This window comes from Rutidosis leptorrhynchoides, chromosome 7, assembly GCF_046630445.1.
Source record: "Rutidosis leptorrhynchoides isolate AG116_Rl617_1_P2 chromosome 7, CSIRO_AGI_Rlap_v1, whole genome shotgun sequence".
Classification (NCBI taxonomy): domain Eukaryota; kingdom Viridiplantae; phylum Streptophyta; class Magnoliopsida; order Asterales; family Asteraceae; genus Rutidosis; species Rutidosis leptorrhynchoides.
This window is the reverse complement of record NC_092339.1, coordinates 278,482,501-278,503,390: the sequence shown is the minus strand read 5'-3', so window position 1 is coordinate 278,503,390 and position 20,890 is coordinate 278,482,501. Positions and strand designations below refer to the sequence as shown.

Here is a 20,890-nt window from a genome sequence, read left to right as displayed (position 1 = left end):
ATTTGATAATCTACGTAAAGCTTTTTAAACCTTTATTTATGAAATAAAGGTTATGGTTTGTTTTAAAAATGAATGCAGTCTTTGAAAAACGTCTCATATAGAGGTCAAAACCTCGCAACGAAATCAATTAATATGGAACGTTTTTAATCAATAAGAACGGGACATTTCACCATGGACTATCAGAAATTGGATATATTAAACCTGCATCTAGCAGTTTAATAATCTCTTTCTTAACTACATCTTGCATATTAGGATTTAATCTTCGTTGGCGTTGCACATACGTTTTATGACCTTCTTCCATAAGGATTTTATGTGTGCAATACGAAGGACTTATTCCTTTAATATCATGAATCTTCCATGCAATGACTGGTTTATGAGCTTTCAACACAGAAATGAGTTGTGATTTCTCATTTTCAGTAAGAGAAGACGATATTATTACAGGTAATTCAGATTCACCATGTAAATAAGCGTATTCCAAATGGTTTGGAAGTGGCTTTAGCTCTAATTTCGGAGGTTCTTCTATCGATGATTTATATCGATATTTGTCTTCTTCTTTTAGCATTTGAATTTCTTCTGTTGTTGGTTCATATCCATTAGCTATAAGTGTAGCTAACATTTCAGCTTCATCAATTTGTTCATTACCTTCTCCTAAAGAACATTCTCCTGTTCCTTGTAATTCTGGAAATTCTTCTAATAATTCTGCATGTGCATCTATAGTTTGAATATAATATGTATCATCTGCAGATTGCGGTTGTTGCATTGCTCTATCAACTGAAAAGGTAACACTCTCGTCCTCTATACTTAGGGTCAGTTTCTTACCGAACACGTCTATCATTGCTTTAGCCGTGTTTAAGAATGGTCTTCCTAATATGAGAGGAACTTGAGAATCTTCTTCCATGTCCAGAACAATAAAATCTACTGGAAATACTAAAGTACCAACTTTAACTAGCATGTTCTCCATTATCCCTCTAGGATATTTTATTGGTCGATCGGCTAGTTGTATGCTTATTCTTGTTGGTTTCAATTCTCCAAGGTCTAGTTTAGTGTATAGTGAAAACGGTATTAAATTTATACTAGCACCTAAGTCTGCCAGTGCTTCTATTGAACTAAGACTACCCAGAAAATATGGAATTGTGAAACTTCCTGGATCAGATAGTTTTTCTGGTATCTTATTCAACAGCACTGCTGAACAATTAGCGTTCATAGTAACAGCCGAGAGTTCTTCCATTTTCTTTCTATTTGAGATTAGATCTTTCAAGAATTTAGCATATCTAGGTATTCCTGAAATCACATCAATGAAAGGAAGATTTACATTTATCTGTTTAAACATATCCAAGAATTTGGATTGCTCGGCTTCAAGTTTCTCTTTCTTCATTTTACTCGGGTAAGGAAGTGGTGGTTGGTATGGTTTAACATAAGGTTTAGCCTTAACTGTGTTATCTTCATTAACCTTTTCAACTACCGGTTCTGTTTCCTTATCTTGTTCAGGTTGTGGTTCTTGTGGAGTAGGAATAGTTTCATCAGAAGTTACAGGTATTTCAGGTGGTTTAAGTGTTGTACCACTTCTTGTGGTAATGGCTTTAGCTGTTTCATTTCGGGGGTTAGCATTTGTATCACTAGGTAAACTTCTCGGTTTTCTTTCACCTATTAACCTTGCTAGGTTACTTACTTCTTGTTCCAGAATTTGAATAGAAGCTTGTTGATTTCTAAATGCTTGAGCATTTTGTTCATTAGTTTGTTTTTGAGATGTGAAAAACTGGGTTTGAGTTTCAACTAGCTTCGTCATCATATCTTCTAAATTCGGCTTTTTATCATCGATTTGTGGTGGTTTGTTTTGAAAATTAGGTCTTTGCTGATTGTAAGTATTGTTGGATACTTGTTGATTGCTAGGACCTTGTTGGTTGTTGTATGGAATATTTCGGTTATAGTTATGGTTTTGATTGTAGATCGGTCTTGGCGGTTGATAATTATTCTGATAATTATTTCCAGGCCTTTGGTTTATGTATGAAATATTCTCTCTTTGTTCCATTGTTAATTCAATACTGAGACAATCTTTTGTCAAATGTGGTCCTCTACACTGCTCACAACTAATTCGTATTGAGTGAATATCCTTAGTCATCTTTTCCATTCGTCTCTCGACAGCATCTATCTTTGCGGAAATGGAATCTAAGTCATGGCTAGAATCGGCTCTAGCTGCTTTAGATGATCTAACGATATCTTTTTCTTGGTGCCACTCATGTGAGTGGGAAGCAGTGTTATCAATAATTTTGTAAGCATTAGTTTCGGTTTTCTTCATAATAGAACCACCAGCTGCTATATCTATGTCTTTCCTTGTAGTGATGTCGCATCCTTGGTAGAATATTTGTACTATTTGACAGGTATCTAAACCATGTTGCGGACATCCTCTCAACAACTTTCCAAATCTAGTCCACGCCTCATATAGAGTTTCATTCGGTTTCTGTGTAAACGTAACAATTTCTCCTTGAAGTCTTACGGCTTTAGATGCCGGAAAGAATTGTTTAAGAAATTTTTCAACTAAAACGTCCCATGTATCAATCGCCCCTTCAGGTAACGATTCCAACCAATCTTTGGCTTCTCCCTTTAAAGTCCAGGGAAATAACATGAGATATATCTGTTCATCCTCAACTTCTCTTATTTTAAATAGAGTGCAGATCCTATTAAAGGTACGAAGATGTTCATTTGGATCTTCCTTTGGCGCACCACTAAATTGGCATTGATTAGTCACCATGTGTAGAATTTGTCCTTTGATTTCATAATCTGGCGCATTAATGTCTGGATGAGTAATTGCGTGACCTTGGCCAGTGCGTTTAGCTCTCATTCGGTCTTCCATACTTAATGGTTCTGTTACTTCCATAATTGAATTTGTTGAATCGAAATCACTAGATGATTCTGATTTAATGGTTAGTTCCTCAACAATCTCTGATTGAATGATTGGTGGTTCCGGAGGAAAATTTAATGATTCAGGATCTATGAATCGTCCCTGAATATTCTCCGGATTCTCAATTGTGAGGTCGGGTTCAAAAAATGGATTATCAGAAATTTGAACTGGAGTACTTGGTCTACTGGATGACGATTCTAAAGAAAAATCAACGGTGGTAATATTTGCTAAATGTCTTGATCTAGTTACAGGTGGTGAACGTACAAAAGGTGGTGAACGTCTTGCTCGGTGCATTCACTGAATATCCTATTAGTTTTTAAAAAGGAAAGAAAAATTATATAAGTTATCCAATCAATAGACTTTTCTGATTTTGCCCACGTTTCGAATAGCCAAAAGATGCAGCAGAGGGGCAGGATTCGTTTGGTCTCAATATAATTGAGGACTGTTTGGCTCCAATAACCCGGTCCACGTACAAATCCAACTATTACTACGAACCAGAAAATTTTGATGTCTATCAATTTAACCACTTAAAATAAATTTTCGTAATTTTAAGAAATTTAGATAAGAAGTAGAATAAAAATCTATGTCCTAAAAACTAGAATAGCGAGAAATAAGAAAGAAAAAGAACGCGTCGAAAAAGAAAAAGAAAAGGGTTGAAAAATAAAAGGCGTCGGAAAATAAGAAATAAAAAGAAATGACTTATAGAACTTAAAAACACTCGACTAACCCAACCTTATTACTATCACTAACTTAAAATTATAATCGCAAATTGAGATTACTAATTGGAATGATAATTGATACATAGTAAAAGGTGTCTAAAAATATTAAAGCTTACAAGAAAAACTATATCCCAAATGGCAATAACTTAAAAAGAAACTAAAACTTAAAAAGGCGTCGCAAAATTCTAAAGCACCTAAATCTTAGTCTAAAGAAAAATCACTTAAGGGATTTTACGGCGAGGCCTAAAAATCTAGAAATAAAAATATAACTATGGCAAAAACTAAGTTTAAAACTAAATATGAGCGAAAAAATATAAATTATACGCTAAAACAATTAAAAAGGGACAAAATATAAAAATATACTAAAAGTTGTAAAAATTACCATTTTTATAAAAATATTATTTTTATATTAATTATTTTTTAAAACTATTAATTTTACAATTTAATTAAACTAAATAAACTAAATATACAAATTAAATAAATAAACTAAACTTAATAGTAAATTAAAAAAACTAATTAGGGTTTAATTAAAAATTAATAATAATAATTACCCGTAATAAATGCTGATTAGGGTTTCTGTCGGTGTCAGAGTGTCTCCGCGAGTCACGGCATTCGAGGCTGCAAACTCCGCGAGTCGCGGGGTTCCAATTTTCAACTCAGGTACAGTTTAAAATTCGACGCGTTTTTTTTTTAATTTTATATTTTTTTCTGTTTTCTGTTTTAAATAAAATTATTTATATAATAAAAACTTATATTTAAAACTAAAAATAAAAATAGAAATAAAAATCTTAAAACTAGATTTATATATATATATATATATATATATATATATATATATATATATATATATATATATATATATATATATATATATATATATATATATATATATATATATATATATATATATATATATATATATATATATATATATATATATATATATATATATATATATATATATATATATATATATATTTTCGGTTTTTAATTTTATGTTCTAAATAAACACAAAATATTTAAATAAAACTTATATTTTTATAAAATACAAATAAAGAAACTTTACAAAACTTAAATATTTAATAAATTCTTAAAAATATTTATATTTTTGTTTTTCTTTTTATGTTTTTGAATAATTAAAAACGTATTTTTACAAAAGTGAATTTTAATAAAAGTAAAAAAATAAAAATCTTTTTTTATAATTATTAGCGTTGCGCTTCCGGCTTTTAAGCTAGATTGTCCCCGGCAGCGGCGCCAAAAATAACTTGATGTTATGCGAGGTGTATATAAAATAGCTTTTAAATTTTAGCAGGAAATACTATTAAATACGATACAATTTTACACAAGATATTTATTTATTTATAGAATGGATATACTTAAACCTTGCTACAACACTTATAGACAGTGTACATAATCGTACAGTAGTGTAGTTTTTAGTAAGTCCGGTTCGTTCCACAGGGAAAATCTTTAAACAAAGCTTAACGCTATATTAGTTTACTTTTATAAAAATACAAATATATATATAAGTAATATTATTATTATAAAGGGGGGTTTTTACCGTTTAATGACCGGTTTGTCGATTTTAAAACTTTAGTCGCAGTTAAAACCAAATGTAAAATATTAAAAATAAATAAAAGACTTAAATTAAAGCGTAAAGTAAATAACGATAATGAAATTACGATAAATAAAAGTGCGATAAAATAAACTTGCGATAATTAAAAAGTACAAAAATTAAAGTGCAATTAAATACAATAACAATAAATAAAATGCGATAATTAGAAGTGCAATTAAATATAAAATAAAGGAAATAAAATATGAAATAAAATAATTATGCTTATTTAAACTTCCGTAATCATGATGTTTGACGTGTTGATTTTAGTTTTATTCCCATGGGTTAATTGTTCTTTGTCCTGGATTATTTAATATGTCCATACGGATTTGTCCATAATAGTCCATCCGTCATAAATATAAAGAGCGAAAGCCTTCGTCAAATTATTCTTATTCCCGAAGTCAAATATTCCAACTAATTGGGGATTCGAATTGTAACACGGTTTTATTACTTTGTTTAATGAATACACCAGGTTATCGACTGCGTGTAAACCAGGGTTTTACTACTTTGTTAACAATTACACCAATTACCCTTGAATGTAATTCACCCCTGTTTCAACAAGTCTATTAACTATTAATCCAGTTCCGTGTCCGGTAAAATGAATAATTATTGGTATTTATAGATATCCCGCCCACCGTACCCAGTCAAGCGTAAGTGATTATATATAAATACGTCGAATTATAAGTTTGTATATTAAATTAACAAGGTATTGTTTAGTTAATATAAAACCCATTAATAGCCCATAGTCTAATTTCCACAAGTGTCGTTCTTTTATCCAAACCCCAATTATGGTACAAAGCCCAATTACCCAATTTTAGTAATTAGCCCAACATCATGATTACTTCGGATTAAATAAGCATAATAATAACTTAGCTACGAGACATTAAATTAAAAAGGTTGAACATAACTTGCAATGATTAAAAATAGCGTAGCGTTACACGGACAGAATTTCGACTTACACCCTTACAACATTCGCTAACATACCCTTATTATTAGAATTATAATTAAAATTAAAATTAAAATATAAATATAAATATATTTACGTATACACATATAGAGAGATTGATAAATTGGATCAAAAAATGATCAGAATTCGTTGGGCTTTATAGGGAGTTTCAGTTTTTGGGGCTCCGCGACTCGCGGCCCATTCCTTCTTCAAACTCCGCGAGTCGCGGAGATCGTTTTTACAGCTCACCCACATTTGGCTCTTTGTTTGCCGACGATTTTTATAAATATAATATATATATATAATTATTATAATTAATTATATATTATATTATATTTATATACATAGTTAACTTGTAATTTTTAGTCCGTTGCGTCGAGCGTTGAGAGTTGACTCTGGTCCCGGTTCCGGATTTTCGAACGTCCTTGCGTACAATTTAATATCTTGTACTTTGCGTTTTGAATCTTGTACTCTTGTAATTTCGAGACGTTTCTTATCAATAATTGGAACCTCTTTGATTGTATTTTGTACTTTTGAGCTTTTTGGTCGTTTTCGTCTTCAATTCGTCGATTCTGTCTTTTGTCTTCACCTTTTATTATTTAAACGAATATCACTTGTAAATAGAACAGTTGCAACTAAAAGCTTGTCTTTCTTGAGTAATAATAATGCTATGAAATATATGTTCGTTTTTAGCATTATCAAAGATCAATTAACCCAGAATTATTTATGAAATTATTAAAATTATCTGCCCAATGTTGATTATATTCTGAATTCATACGTTCCGTTTTGTTTCTTACTTCATTGAAATCGCCAAAAACAATGTGTGGAATGTTAAGAGAGTTAATGAGAGATGAGAGTTCGATCCAAAGTCTTAGTTTTTTCGAGGAGGAATGAGGACCATATACATTAATGAAAGCAATTTCAGAATCATGTCCCGCCCATGTTCCGCATATTGCTAAGAAGAATTCGCCCTCAATCGCATAATTAAACGAGAAGATATTGGTATCCCAAATAGTTAAGATACCACCGGAAGCAGCAACCGAGTCCTTTTGGACGAATTTAAAATCAGAATTACCCCAGAAAGATTCAATGGTGTTGTCACGTGTTTGTCCGCATTTGGTTTCTTGTAGACCTAAAATCGTTGGTTTTTTTTATTGCAAATACATTTAAGCCAACTTAAAAGATTTGATACATTCATCTGAAAAGATGAATGGAGCATCTTTTTCTAAGAGTTTATTCATAGGAGTGGCAATTTTAGAAAAATCTTTTATGAAACGTCGGTAAAAACCGGCATGCCCTAGAAAACTCCTAACTCCTCTAACATTGGTGGGATGTGGAAGTTTAGCAATTACATCTACTTTAGCTCTATCCACTTCAATTCCTTCTTTTGAAATTTTATGTCCAAGAACGATGCCTTCTTTAACCATGAAATGGCATTTCTCCCAATTAAGTACTAGATTTGATTGTTCGCGTCTAATAAGCATTCGTTCTAGATTAACTAGACATGATTCAAATGTATCACCGAAGACTGAAAAGTCATCCATGAAAACTTCCATGCATTCTTCTATCATGTCGTGAAAAATCGCCATCATGCACCTTTGAAAGGTTGCAGGGGCGTTGCAAAGTCCAAATGGCATGCGTTTGTAAGCAAAAGTACCATAAGGGCACGTGAACGTGGTTTTCTCTTGGTCCTCGGGTGCTATTGGAATTTGAAAATATCCGGAAAATCCATCTAGAAAACAATAGTAACTATTTCCGGCTAGCCTTTCCAACATTTGATCAATAAAAGGTAAGGGAAAGTGATCTTTTCTGGTGGCGTCATTTAATTTTCTATAATCAATACACACACGCCATCCTGTTACAGTCCTAGTAGGAATAAGCTCATTTTTCTCATTTGTAATGACAGTCATGCCACCCTTCTTAGGCACGCATTGAACTGGGCTTACCCATGGACTATCAGAAATTGGATATATTAAACCTGCATCTAGCAGTTTAATAATCTCTTTCTTAACTACATCTTGCATATTAGGATTTAATCTTCGTTGGCGTTGCACATACGTTTTATGACCTTCTTCCATAAGGATTTTATGTGTGCAATACGAAGGACTTATTCCTTTAATATCATGAATCTTTCATGCAATGGCTGGTTTATGAGCTTTCAACACAGAAATGAGTTGTGATTTCTCATTTTCAGTAAGAGAAGACGATATTATTACAGGTAATTCAGATTCACCATGTAAATAAGCGTATTCCAAATGGTTTGAAAGTGGCTTTAGCTCTAATTTCGAAGGTTCTTCTATCGATGATTTATATCGATATTTGTCTTCTTCTTTTAGCATTTGAATTTCTTCTGTTGTTGGTTCATATCCATTAGCTATAAGTGTAGCTAACATTTCAGCTTCATCAATTTGTTCATTACCTTCTCCTAAAGAACATTCTCCTGTTCCTTGTAATTCTGGAAATTCTTCTAATAATTCTGCATGTGCATCTATAGTTTGAATATAATAACATGTATCATCTGCAGATTGCGGTTGTTGCATTGCTCTATCAACTGAAAAGGTAACACTCTCGTCCTCTACACTTAGGGTCAGTTTCTTACCGAACACGTCTATCATTGCTTTAGCCGTGTTTAAGAATGGTCTTCCTAATATGAGAGGAACTTGAGAATCTTCTTCCATGTCCAGAACAACAAAATCTACTGGAAATACTAAAGTACCAACTTTAACTAGCATGTTCTCCATTATCCCTCTAGGATATTTTATTGATCGATCAGCTAGTTGTATGCTTATTCTTGTTGGTTTCAATTCTCCAAGGTCTAGTTTAGTGTATAGTGAAAACGGCATTAAATTTATACTAGCACCTAAGTTTGCCAGTGCTTCTATTGAACTAAGACTACCCAGAAAACATGGAATTGTGAAACTTACTGGATCAGATAGTTTTTCTGGTATCTTATTCAACAGCACTGCTGAACAATTAGCGTTCATAGTAACAGCCGAGAGTTCTTCCATTTTCTTTCTATTTGAGATTAGATCTTTCAAGAATTTAGCATATCTAGGCATTCCTGAAATCACATCAATGAAAGGAAGATTTACATTTATCTGTTTAAACATATCCAAGAATTTGGATTGCTCGGCTTCAAGTTTCTCTTTCTTCATTTTACTCGGGTAAGAAAGTGGTGGTTGGTATGGTTTAACATAAGGTTTAGCCTTAACTGTGTTATCTTCATTAACCTTTTCAACTACCGGTTCTGTTTCCTTATCTTGTTCAGGTTGTGGTTCTTGTGGAGTAGGAATAGTTTCATCAGAAGTTACAGGTATTTCAGGTGGTTTAAGTGTTGTACCACTTCTTGTGGTAATGGCTTTAGCTGTTTCATTCCGGGGGTTAGCATTTGTATCACTAGGTAAACTTCCCGGTTTTCTTTCACCTATTAACCTTGCTAGGTTATTTACTTCTTATTCCAGATTTTGAATAGAAGCTTGTTGATTTCTAAATGCTTGAGCATTTTGTTCATTAGTTTGTTTTTGAGATGTGAAAAACTGGGTTTGAGTTTCAACTAGCTTCGTCATCATATCTTCTAAATTCGGCTTTTTATCATCGATTTGTGGTGGTTTGTTTTGAAAATTAGGTCTTTGCAGATTGTAAGTATTGTTGGATACTTGTTGATTGCTAGGACCTTGTTGGTTGTTGTATGGAATATTTCGGTTATAGTTCTGGTTTTGATTGTAGATCGGTCTTGGCGGTTGATAATTATTCTGATAATTATTTTCAGGCCTTTGGTTTATGTATGAAACATTCTCTCTTTGTTCCATTGTTAATTCAATACTGAGACAATCTTTTGTCAAATGTAGTCCTCCACACTGCTCACAACTAATTCGTATTGAGTGAATATCCTTAGTCATCTTTTCCATTCGTCTCTCGACAGCATCTATCTTTGCAGAAATGGAATCTAAGTCATGGCTAGAATCGGCTCTAGCTGCTTTAGATGATCAAACGATATCTTTTTCTTGGTGCCACTCATGTGAGTGGGAAGCAGTGTTATCAATAATTTTGTAAGCATCAGTTTCGGTTTTCTTCATAATAGAACCACCAGCTGCTATATCTATGTCTTTCCTTGTAGTGATGTCGCATCCTTGGTAGAATATTTGTACTATTTGACAGGTATCTAAACCATGTTGCGGACATCCTCTCAACAACTTTCCAAATCTAGTCCACGCCTCATATAGAGTTTCATTCGGTTTCTGTGTAAATGTAACAATTTCTCCTTGAAGTCTTACGGCTTTAGATGCCGGAAAGAATTGTTTAAGAAATTTTTCAACTAAAACGTCCCATGTATCAATCGCCCCTTCAGGTAACGATTCCAACCAATCTTTGGCTTCTCCCTTTAAAGTCCAGGGAAATAACATGAGATATATCTGTTCATCCTCAACTTCTCTTATTTTAAATAGAGTGCAGATCCTATTAAAGGTACGAAGATGTTCATTTGGATCTTCCTTTGGCGCACCACTAAATTGGCATTGATTAGTCACCATGTGTAGAATTTGTCCTTTGATTTCATAATCTGGCGCATTAATGTCTGGATGAGTAATTGCGTGACCTTGGCCAGTGCGTTTAGCTCTCATTCGGTCTTCCCTACTTAATGGTTCTGTTACTTCCATAATTGAATTTGTTGAATCGGAATCACTAGAGGATTCTGATTTAATGGTTCGTTCCTCAACAATCTCTGATTGAATGATTGGTGGTTCCGGAGGAAAATTTAATGATTCAGGATCTATGAATCGTCCCTGAATATTCTCCGGATTCTCAATTGTGAGGTCGGGTTCAAAAAATGGATTATCAGAAATTTGAACTGGAGTACTTGGTCGACTGGATGACGATTCTAAAGAAAAATCAACGGCGGTAATATTTGCTAAATGTCTTGATCTAGTTACAGGTGGTGAACGTACAAAAGGTGGTGAACGTCTTGCTCGGTGCATTCACTGAATATCCTATTAGTTTTTAAAAATGAAAGAAAAATTATATAAGTTATCCAATCAATAGACTTTTCTGATTTTGCCCACGTTTCGAATAGCCAAAAGATGCAGCAGAGGGGCAGGATTCGTTTGGTCTCAATATAATTGAGGACTGTTTGGCTCCAATAACCCGGTCCACGTACAAATCCAACTATTACTACGAACCAGAAAATTTTGATGTCTATCAATTTAACCACTTAAAATAAATTTTCGTAATTTTAAGAAATTTAGATAAAAAGTAGAATAAAAATCTATGTCCTAAAAACTAGAATAGCGAGAAATAAGAAAGAAAAAGAACGCGTCGAAAAAGAAAAAGAAAAGGGTTGAAAAATAAAAGGCGTCGAAAAATAAGAAATAAAAAGAAATGACTTATAGAACTTAAAAACACTCGACTAACCCAACCTTATTATTATCACTAACTTAAAATTATAATCGCAAATTGAGATTACTAATTGGAATGATAATTGATACATAGTAAAAGGTGTCTAAAAATATTAAAGCTTACAAGAAAAACTATATCCCAAATGGCAATAACTTAAAAAGAAACTAAAACTTAAAAAGGCGTCGCAAAATTCTAAAGTACCTAAATCTTAGTCTAAAGAAAAAGCACTTAAGGGATTTTACGGCAAGGCCTAAAAATCTAGAAATAAAAATATAACTATGGCAAAAACTAAGTTTAAAACTAAATACGAGCGAAAAAAATACAAATTATACGCTAAAACAATTAAAAAGGGAAAAAATATAAAAATATACTAAAAGTTGTAAAAATTACAATTTTTATAAAAATATTATTTTTATATTAATTATTTTTTTAAAACTATTAATTTTACAATTAATTAAACTAAATAAACTAAATATACAAATTAAATAAATAAACTAAACTTAATAATAAATTAACAAAACTAATTAGGGTTTAATTAAAAATTAATAATAATAATTACCCGTAATAAATGTTGATTAGGGTTTCTGTCGGTGTCAGAGTGTCTCCGCGAGTCACGGTATTCGAGGCTGCAAACTCCGCGAATCGCGGGGTTCCAATTTTCAACTCAGGTACAGTTTAAAATTCGACGCGTTTTTTTTTTAATTTTATATTTTTTTCTGTTTTCTGTTTTAAATAAAATTATTTATATAATAAAAACTTATATTTAAAACTAAAAATAAAAATAGAAATAAAAATCTTAAAACTAGATTTATATATATATTTTTCGGTTTTTAATTTTATGTTCTAAATAAACACAAAATATTTAAATAAAACTTATATTTTTATAAAATACAAATAAAGAAACTTTACAAAACTTAAATATTTAATAAATTCTTAAAAATATTTATATTTTTGTTTTTCTTTTTATGTTTTCGAATAATTAAAAACGTATTTTTACAAAAGTGAATTTTAATAAAAGTAAAAAAATAAAAATCTTTTTTTTTATAATTATTAGCGTTGCGCTTCCGGCTTTTAAGCTAGATTGTCCCCGGCAGCGGCGCCAAAAATAACTTGATGTTATGCGATGTGTATATAAAATAGCTTTTAAATTTTAGCAGGAAATACTATTAAATACGATACAATTTTACACAAGATATTTATTTATTTATAGAATGGATATACTTAAACCTTGCTACAACACTTATAGGCAGTGTACCTAATCGTACAGTAGTGTAGTTTTTAGTAAGTCCGGTTCGTTCCACAGGGAAAATCTTTAAACAAAGCTTAACGCTATATTAGTTTACTTTTATAAAAATACAAATATATATATATATATATAAGTAATATTATTATTATAAAGGGGGGTTTTTACCGTTTAATGACCGGTTTGTCGATTTTAAAACTTTAGTCGCAGTTAAAACCAAATGTAAAATATTAAAAATAAATACAAGACTTAAATTAAAGCGTAAAGTAAATAACGATAATGAAATTGCGATAAATAAAAGTGCGATAAAATAAACTTGCGATAATTAAAAAGTACAAAAATTAAAGTGCAATTAAATACAATAACAATAAATAAAATGCGATAATTAGAAGTGCAATTAAATATAAAATAAAGGAAATAAAATATGAAATAAAATAATTATGCTTATTTAAACTTCCGTAATCATGATGTTTGACGTGTTGATTTTAGTTTTATGCCCATGGGTTAATTGTTCTTTGTCCTGGATTATTTAATATGTCCATACGGATTTGTCCATAATAGTCCATCAGTCATAAATATAAAGAGCGAAAGCCTTCGTCAAATTATTCTTATTCCCGAAGTCAAATATTCCAACTAATTGGGGATTCGAATTGTAACAAGGTTTTAATACTTTGTTTAATGAATACACCAGGTTATCGACTGCGTGTAAACCAAGGTTTTACTACTTTGTTAACAATTACACCAATTACCCTTGAATGTAATTCACCCCTGTTTCAACAAGTCTATTAACTATTAATCCAGTTCCGTGTCCGGTAAAATGAATAATTATTGGTATTTATAGATATCCCACCCACCGTACCCAGTCAAGCGTAAGTGATTATATATAAATACGTCGAATTATAAGTTTGTATATTAAATTAACAAGGTATTGTTTAGTTAATATAAAACCCATTAATAGCCCATAGTCTAATTTCCACAAGTGTCGTTCTTTTATCCAAACCCCAATTATGGTACAAAGCCCAAGTACCCAATTTTAGTAATTAGCCCAACATCATGATTACTTCGGATTAAATAAGCATAATAATAACTTAGCTACGAGACATTAAATTAAAAAGGTTGAACATAACTTACAATGATTAAAAATAGTGTAGCGTTACACGGACAGAATTTCGACTTACACCCTTACAACATTCGCTAACATACCCTTATTATTAGAATTATAATTAAAATTAAAATTAAAATATAAATATAAATATATTTACGTATACATATATAGAGAGATTGATAAATTGGATCAAAAAATGATCAGAATTCGTTGGGCTTTATAGGGAGTTTCAGTTTTTGGGGCTCCGCGACTCGCGGCCCATTCCTTCTTCAAACTCCGCGAGTCGCGGAGATCTTTTTTACAGCTCACCCACATTTGGCTCTTTGTTTGCCGACGATTTTTATAAATATAATATATATATAATTAATATAATTAATTATATATTATATTATATTTATATACATAGTTAACTTGTAATTTTTAGTCCGTTGCGTCGAGCGTTGAGAGTTGACTCTGGTCCCGGTTCCGGATTTTCGAACGTCCTTGCGTACAATTTAATATCTTGTACTTTGCGTTTTGAATCTTGTACTCTTGTAATTTCGAGACGTTTCTTATCAATAATTGGAACCTCTTTGATTGTATTTTGTACTTTTGAGCTTTTTGGTCGTTTTCGTCTTCAATTCGTCGATTCTGTCTTTTGTCTTCACCTTTTATTATTTAAACGAATATCACTTGTAAATAGAACAGTTGCAACTAAAAGCTTGTCTTTCTTGAGGAATAATGCTATGAAATATATGTTCGTTTTTAGCATTATCAAAGATCAATTAACCCAGAATTATTTATGAAATTATTAAAATTATCTGCCCAATGTTGATTATATTCTGAATTCATACGTTCCGTTTTGTTTCTTACTTCATTGAAATCGCCAAAAACAATGTGTGGAATGTTAAGAGAGTTAATGAGAGATGAGAGTTCGATCCAAAGTCTTAGTTTTTTCGAGGAGGAATGAGGACCATATACATTAATGAAAGCAATTTCAGAATCATGTCCCGCCCATGTTCCGCATATTGCTAAGAAGAATTCGCCCTCAATCGCATAATTAAACGAGAAGATATTGGTATCCCAAATAGTTAAGATACCACCGGAAGCAGCAACCGAGTCCTTTTGGACGAATTTAAAATCAGAATTACCCCAGAAAGATTCAATGGTGTTGTCACGTGTTTGTCCGCATTTGGTTTCTTGTAGACCTAAAATCGTTGGTTTTTCTTTATTGCAAATACATTTAAGCCAACTTATTTTACCCGTTTGCCCAATACCCCGAATATTTAAAGAAATCGTACACATGAGAAAAAACTTACAGATATCGATGTAACGGAGGATGGATTCATTGGTTATTGCGTCGAATCCCGATGCATTTCCCGAATTCATTTGTGTCCAAACTTTTGCTAGAGGTAGAACCTGGCTTATTATTCTTTTTGTTACGCACCATGTCCATGTGAGATTCCCTCGAGTAGCCGGATGTGTTACCACCACCATTAGACGAGGATTTACAACGTTTAGCCAATTGTGAAATTCTAAGTTTTTGGCCACTTCTTGCTAGGTGTTTAATATATAGCATATTGGATCTAGGTCTTTTTATGTCAGGTATTTGGGAGGTGTTTTTTGGATTAGGAATAGGTTTGACGATGGTATTGGATATTTTTCTCTTTTTAGTTATTGCATTACCCGAAAAAAGTAAGGGTTCAAGGTTAAAAGGATCGGAATTTGTTTGTTGAGTGGCGTTTGGGGCGAGCATAAAGTTTAATGGTGAGTTGGTATGAAGGTTTAATGGTGAGATAAGGGTGGAGTCGATTGAGTTTTGGTGAATATGGGAGTCTGGATCTTGATCAGTATGGTCATGTGGAACCATATTAGGTGAATTTAAAGCTCCATTTGTTTCACGCTGGAGGGAATCAGTTTGTACATTGTTACCCGAAGTGGAATTAGGTGTACCAGTTGGATTCTTGATTAATTGGGCTAGCAACTGCGATGGGCTGAGGTGACTCTTGGGCCTTAGGTAATGCGGTTTCCACAGATAATGGGCTTGTACAGAAAGTGTCGGGTATGGGCTGAGGGTTAACAGAAGGTTTCGGTGACTTGGGTTCTAGAGTTAATGGACTTGAGGTGGTGGTGTAAGGGTTGTTAGAATTAAAATCGCGGATGGGTGGTGGTCCATTTGATTCATTTTCGTTTGGGGAGTAAGGTACATTTGTTGAACTAGTAGTTTTGAGATCGATATCGGAATTGGAATGGTTTTGAGTATGTAAGTTGGTGTTATCTACACAGTTGATGGAGTCCGACATGTTAGGTGATTGATGAGATTGGTTGTGAACTATGATATTAAAGTGAAGGGTATCCATGCGTTTAGATGAGTTGGATGAGGTTTGATTAACAGGTGAGGTAACAGTTTGTGGGTGCGTGGGCCTATGATTATTGACATGGGTGTTCTTTTCGTCATTTCCTTCAACATGGTTTTCACAATCCAAATGAGACTCTTCGTCAGAGATATGGCCATCCGAGAGGCTTTCGTCATCCCAATTTGAAGAGTCATCGATATCACCGTATGGGTTGAACATAGAAAAATTTTGAACTTCAGTGATATAGGCCTTAGACTGATTGATATCTATAGGATTGATAATAGCTTGGCCGTTTATCGGTGAGAAGTTGTTTGTTTTGACTATTACCGAGCCGTGGGATATGTCTTGGTTGTTCTCGTTGGTTATTGAACAATTAAACGTTTCAATTACTTCACCCCAATTTTTGGCAATGTCAATGAAGGTGGATTCTAACCAACAAGTAATAGGCACCCCAAATATGTTAACATAGGCGAGTCTACCGGAGGTTTTATAAATTTCGGGGTCCCATGGATTAATATCCTCAAGCCATTTCCATAATGGGTGTTCCGAGTTATTAATCAAATCAAGGGCCGGGTTGGATTCCTCAAATATAAGCATTAGGTCATGCCCGCCTAGGTATTTGATAGTAAACCCACTAAGGTTTTCACTTTCGCAGATTTCACTAAAATATTCGAGGTATTCAAGGTCTTTGACATTGGCAATAACCGCTTGTCCAAGTATTTGAATAAGTTCATCGTTAGCATTTACCTTAATCGAAGGGATGTTATAGTTTGGAGCCTGCTTGTTGAGGATCACATCTTTGAACTTCCTATCGTCCACAGGAGAAGAAAAGGCTGCCTTTACATTGTTTCTAGTACCAGAATTCGAGTTGTTTGGATGTGCTGCTGGTTTCTTCCTTTCTGATTCATGAGCCTTGTAAACTTTGAGAAGATTGTCTCCTGCAACAATGAGACTAAGCCTCCTTGCGAGAGATTCTTTGTGATATTCTGGGACATCTAAAAACCTAACAAAACCAAACTTTCTTCCATTTTTTAGAGTCTTCTTGGGAATATAAACCTCATGAATATTACCGTATTTTTTGAAAACATCCCAGAAGTCAATAGAGCACCAGTTATCGGGAAAGTTATGGAAAAGATATGAAGTTATTCTTGACTTATCAATCGGCATCGGCTTTAGATTTGAATTAGAATTAATCGAATCAGAATTAGGGTTCCCAAATCGTTTGACGAGATTTATGGCAGATTCACGGTATTTGAGGTTGTTGTAGATTTGGTTATAGGAAGTGTTTAGCTTAGTCGAAAACTGGTTGGATTTTGGTTTGAAATGAGCCTGATGGGGTGGATTTTGCATGTTGTTGAGATTAGGGTTAGGGTTTTTAGGAGGATAGTGGTGCTTAGTACGATCAACTTTAACCCAAACACCTTCATTGATAGGTCAATACTTGATGTGATGGTTATCAGCGGTGAAGGCTGAATTCGAATGGTTTAGATTGTTTTGTGTTTTAGGAGTAAGAGGAGAAACCGGTATGTGGGACATGGTGTATGTAGAATCAAAAGAAAATAAAAACGAAAAAGACAGAAACTAAAAAGAAGATTGAATCACTATCGATTACAGATTTACCAGATTAGGGTTTCAAACGAAGAAGATGAACAGACGAGAGGAGAGAGCGTCGCCATAAATAAAAACTTAATTAATTTTACTGTGCAGGTTTTTTTGTGACTGTACCGTAAATCGAATAATAAAATACAAAATAATTTTCGGCTGTTTATTTGTTCACCACGCGAAATTGATTAAGTGCAATTGATACTAATCAATGAAAAGCGTATGGGAGGCCAAATCAATGAACACATTTGTAAAAGGTAACAAAAAACTTGAGTTATCAAAACTGATTACCTTGCGTGCAGAGTCATCCCAAAAAAATGAACAGCCGTGAACTTAAATAAATTGTCTTCCAAAATAAAAATGAAGACCAATCAACTAACGACCAATAAACTATGTGAGAATCGTTATTCTATTTATTCGATGTTGGGCAAATGGTAATTTGGTAAAACATATAAATTTATGTTAAATATTCAATTAGTTTTACCAATTGAAATACTAATTTATATTTATTCAATTAGTATTTAATATTCAACACCTCAGAACTTTGTATCATCAATCATAACACAAATCTGTTATGAAAAGTCAACTAATGCATTTATGTGCATCTAAGAGCTCGTGTGTTGTACGTCAACTCTAAAATGTAGCATTCAAATACAAGTACAATGTAGTTTTGGATAGTTCATAGTCAATTACATACATGTAAGAAAAAGGAGCGACATGTTAACAAAGAAAGTGAGGCCACTAATAACATGATAAAGGTACTAAAATCTAGTGACGACAAAAAGATAGCTAGCTCATTAAACTAAACTAACCTTCATTGTTCATGGTCTGCTGGTCGCTCACAGTTCACTCTATAGGAGCCTACGCACCAGCAGCTGGTCGAAGAAAAAGCGGAAGCGTTAAAAACTGAGATAAGTAAACGACGACTAAGTAACGTCACTAACATATGAACTGCAAATAGTAAGAGTACCTTGTGTTGAAGATAAATAATCAGTGGGCGTAGAAGACGAAGGACTAAATTCGACATGATTTGTAAAGTTCCCGCTGAAGCACACAACCAACGATTTCGAAAATAACTGAACTTCGTGCTTCACTTGAATACTCATTGTTCTTGGTCTTGCATATATAGATTTTCCAGTAGGTGACATGGTTAGTGTTTGCTGGTGAAGTACTTGATTCGGAGTTCCATATTGGAGAGCTTTTATTCAAACCTATATATGATCGGAGTTCCATGTTCTACCTCATGTTTTTACTTTATTAGTAACGCCTGAAAAAAGTTCCATCCAAATAATAGTTTATTACATTCCACCACTACTGACTGAATCATCATTTATCTGATACAAATTTTTTTTATTTAAAATAATCAAAATAATTTATTACCTTCAAAGTTTCCACCTCAACTGTCAAAGTGTCAACTTTTTCAATGTCATGAAGATGAATTAGGTCTCCTTAACTACTGGTGGAGCTTCCTCGATAGCTTTCCGTGCAGCTTCAACCTCTTTAATTACATTGGCATTAGCTTCTTCAATTTGGATTTGTATCATACGTATTACGTAATGCATCTTGTAACTTTGCTGTTTCGGCTTTTGATTCTTCTAAATTCATCTGCAATAAAGTTAGTTCAAATCAAATTTACTATAATAGGAGTTTATTAAATTTGCAAGTTAGAAACGGTCAAGTGAACTCACCCTTAATCGCTTCTCCAACTACAAACGACATATAAGTTACACGCTTTTCTAATTTGTCTTTCGTTCTTTGAGAGCCTCGTCTCCTTTGCAGCATAACAAATCACAAATAAATAACTGGTCACCAACTCTAGACATATAGATCCACTATAATAAAGTAAATGTTTTTAACAGAATTTTAATACCATTTTGAGTTCCTGGAGCTCTCTCCAAGCAACTCTTCGCCTCCAACTACATTGCGTATACAATGCAGCCTTCTGAAGACTCATGTAGTAAGAAAACGCTTCGTAGCAACGGTATTGAGCCTGCATGACCTCATCAAATAAACATAAAACTCATATCATTATTGGAAAATAACTTAAGCTCCATGGTGTTCGTTGAACCTTTATAAAATTTGCAGCCTTTGTTTGCTTGCGATGTCTAAATTCATCTTGTGCAGTCATTGCTCGCAGATCTGTCTGAAGTGTGATTGCAGACACCATGAGTGTTATATAGGATTTGGTAGCAACAAAACATCTGAAGTCAGGATGCCAAGTCCGAAAACAACATCGAAACTCCTTGAAATCTACCAAATTCAATACACGATTTCATTGTAGATAGGTGCAAACATGATTGTCAAACACGACAAAAAGATTAACTATAACAACACCCGAACGGGTGCCTTTTAGTATATCCACAGGCGAACACATATAAAACGACATCCAAAACAAGTGAATACCATAACATGTTGCATTACTAATGATATATAGGATAAATAAAAGCAAAGTGATATGACAGTGCCTATGTGAAAAGAATGGTTTTTTTAAGAATAAAACAACAATTCCCTTCATATTTACCATTTACCATAGTATATAAAAGCAAAAGCAATAAGCTCACTGTACAATGCAAGCCACATTTGCTGTTACTCACAACCATCACAACCAAGTCCACCAAATAAGGTAGATATCCTAATAAACAGGTACAGTTAAAGAAAATCAATCATTATTTACATAAAAAATAGCTAATTAACATAACAAAAAGACACACATATTTGTAACAGTTTTCAAGTATCAAATTTCTGATCATCCTACAGTATTTAAATACTCTACCAGCAACAAATCAAAACTAACAAACTGTAAAAACAACACCCAATTAGACCTTTAGACCTATACATACATATACCGATATACAAATATGTGTAACTTTGAATTTACATATCTTCAGACTCTCAACAACTGTAAACGATACGAACACAATCAACAATCAAATTCTAAAATACTACTCCGTATAACTCCATTAATAAGATGCAGCGTAAAATCAAACAGACATCAGATATGGTAAATAAAACGCTAGCAAACATGTATAAAGAAAATATA

General features: G+C 32.9%; 1 long non-coding RNA gene across 1 annotated transcript in view; it reads right to left on the bottom strand.

Moving 5' to 3' along the window:
- Positions 1-19,705: 19,705 nt before the first annotated feature.
- Positions 19,706-20,890, bottom strand: part of LOC139858539 (uncharacterized) — a 1,782-nt gene continuing 597 nt past the window's right edge. Inside the window, exon 3 of the long non-coding RNA XR_011762991.1 lies at positions 19,706-20,100. This is a non-coding gene — a long non-coding RNA (uncharacterized lncRNA). The remainder of the gene's footprint in view (positions 20,101-20,890) is intronic.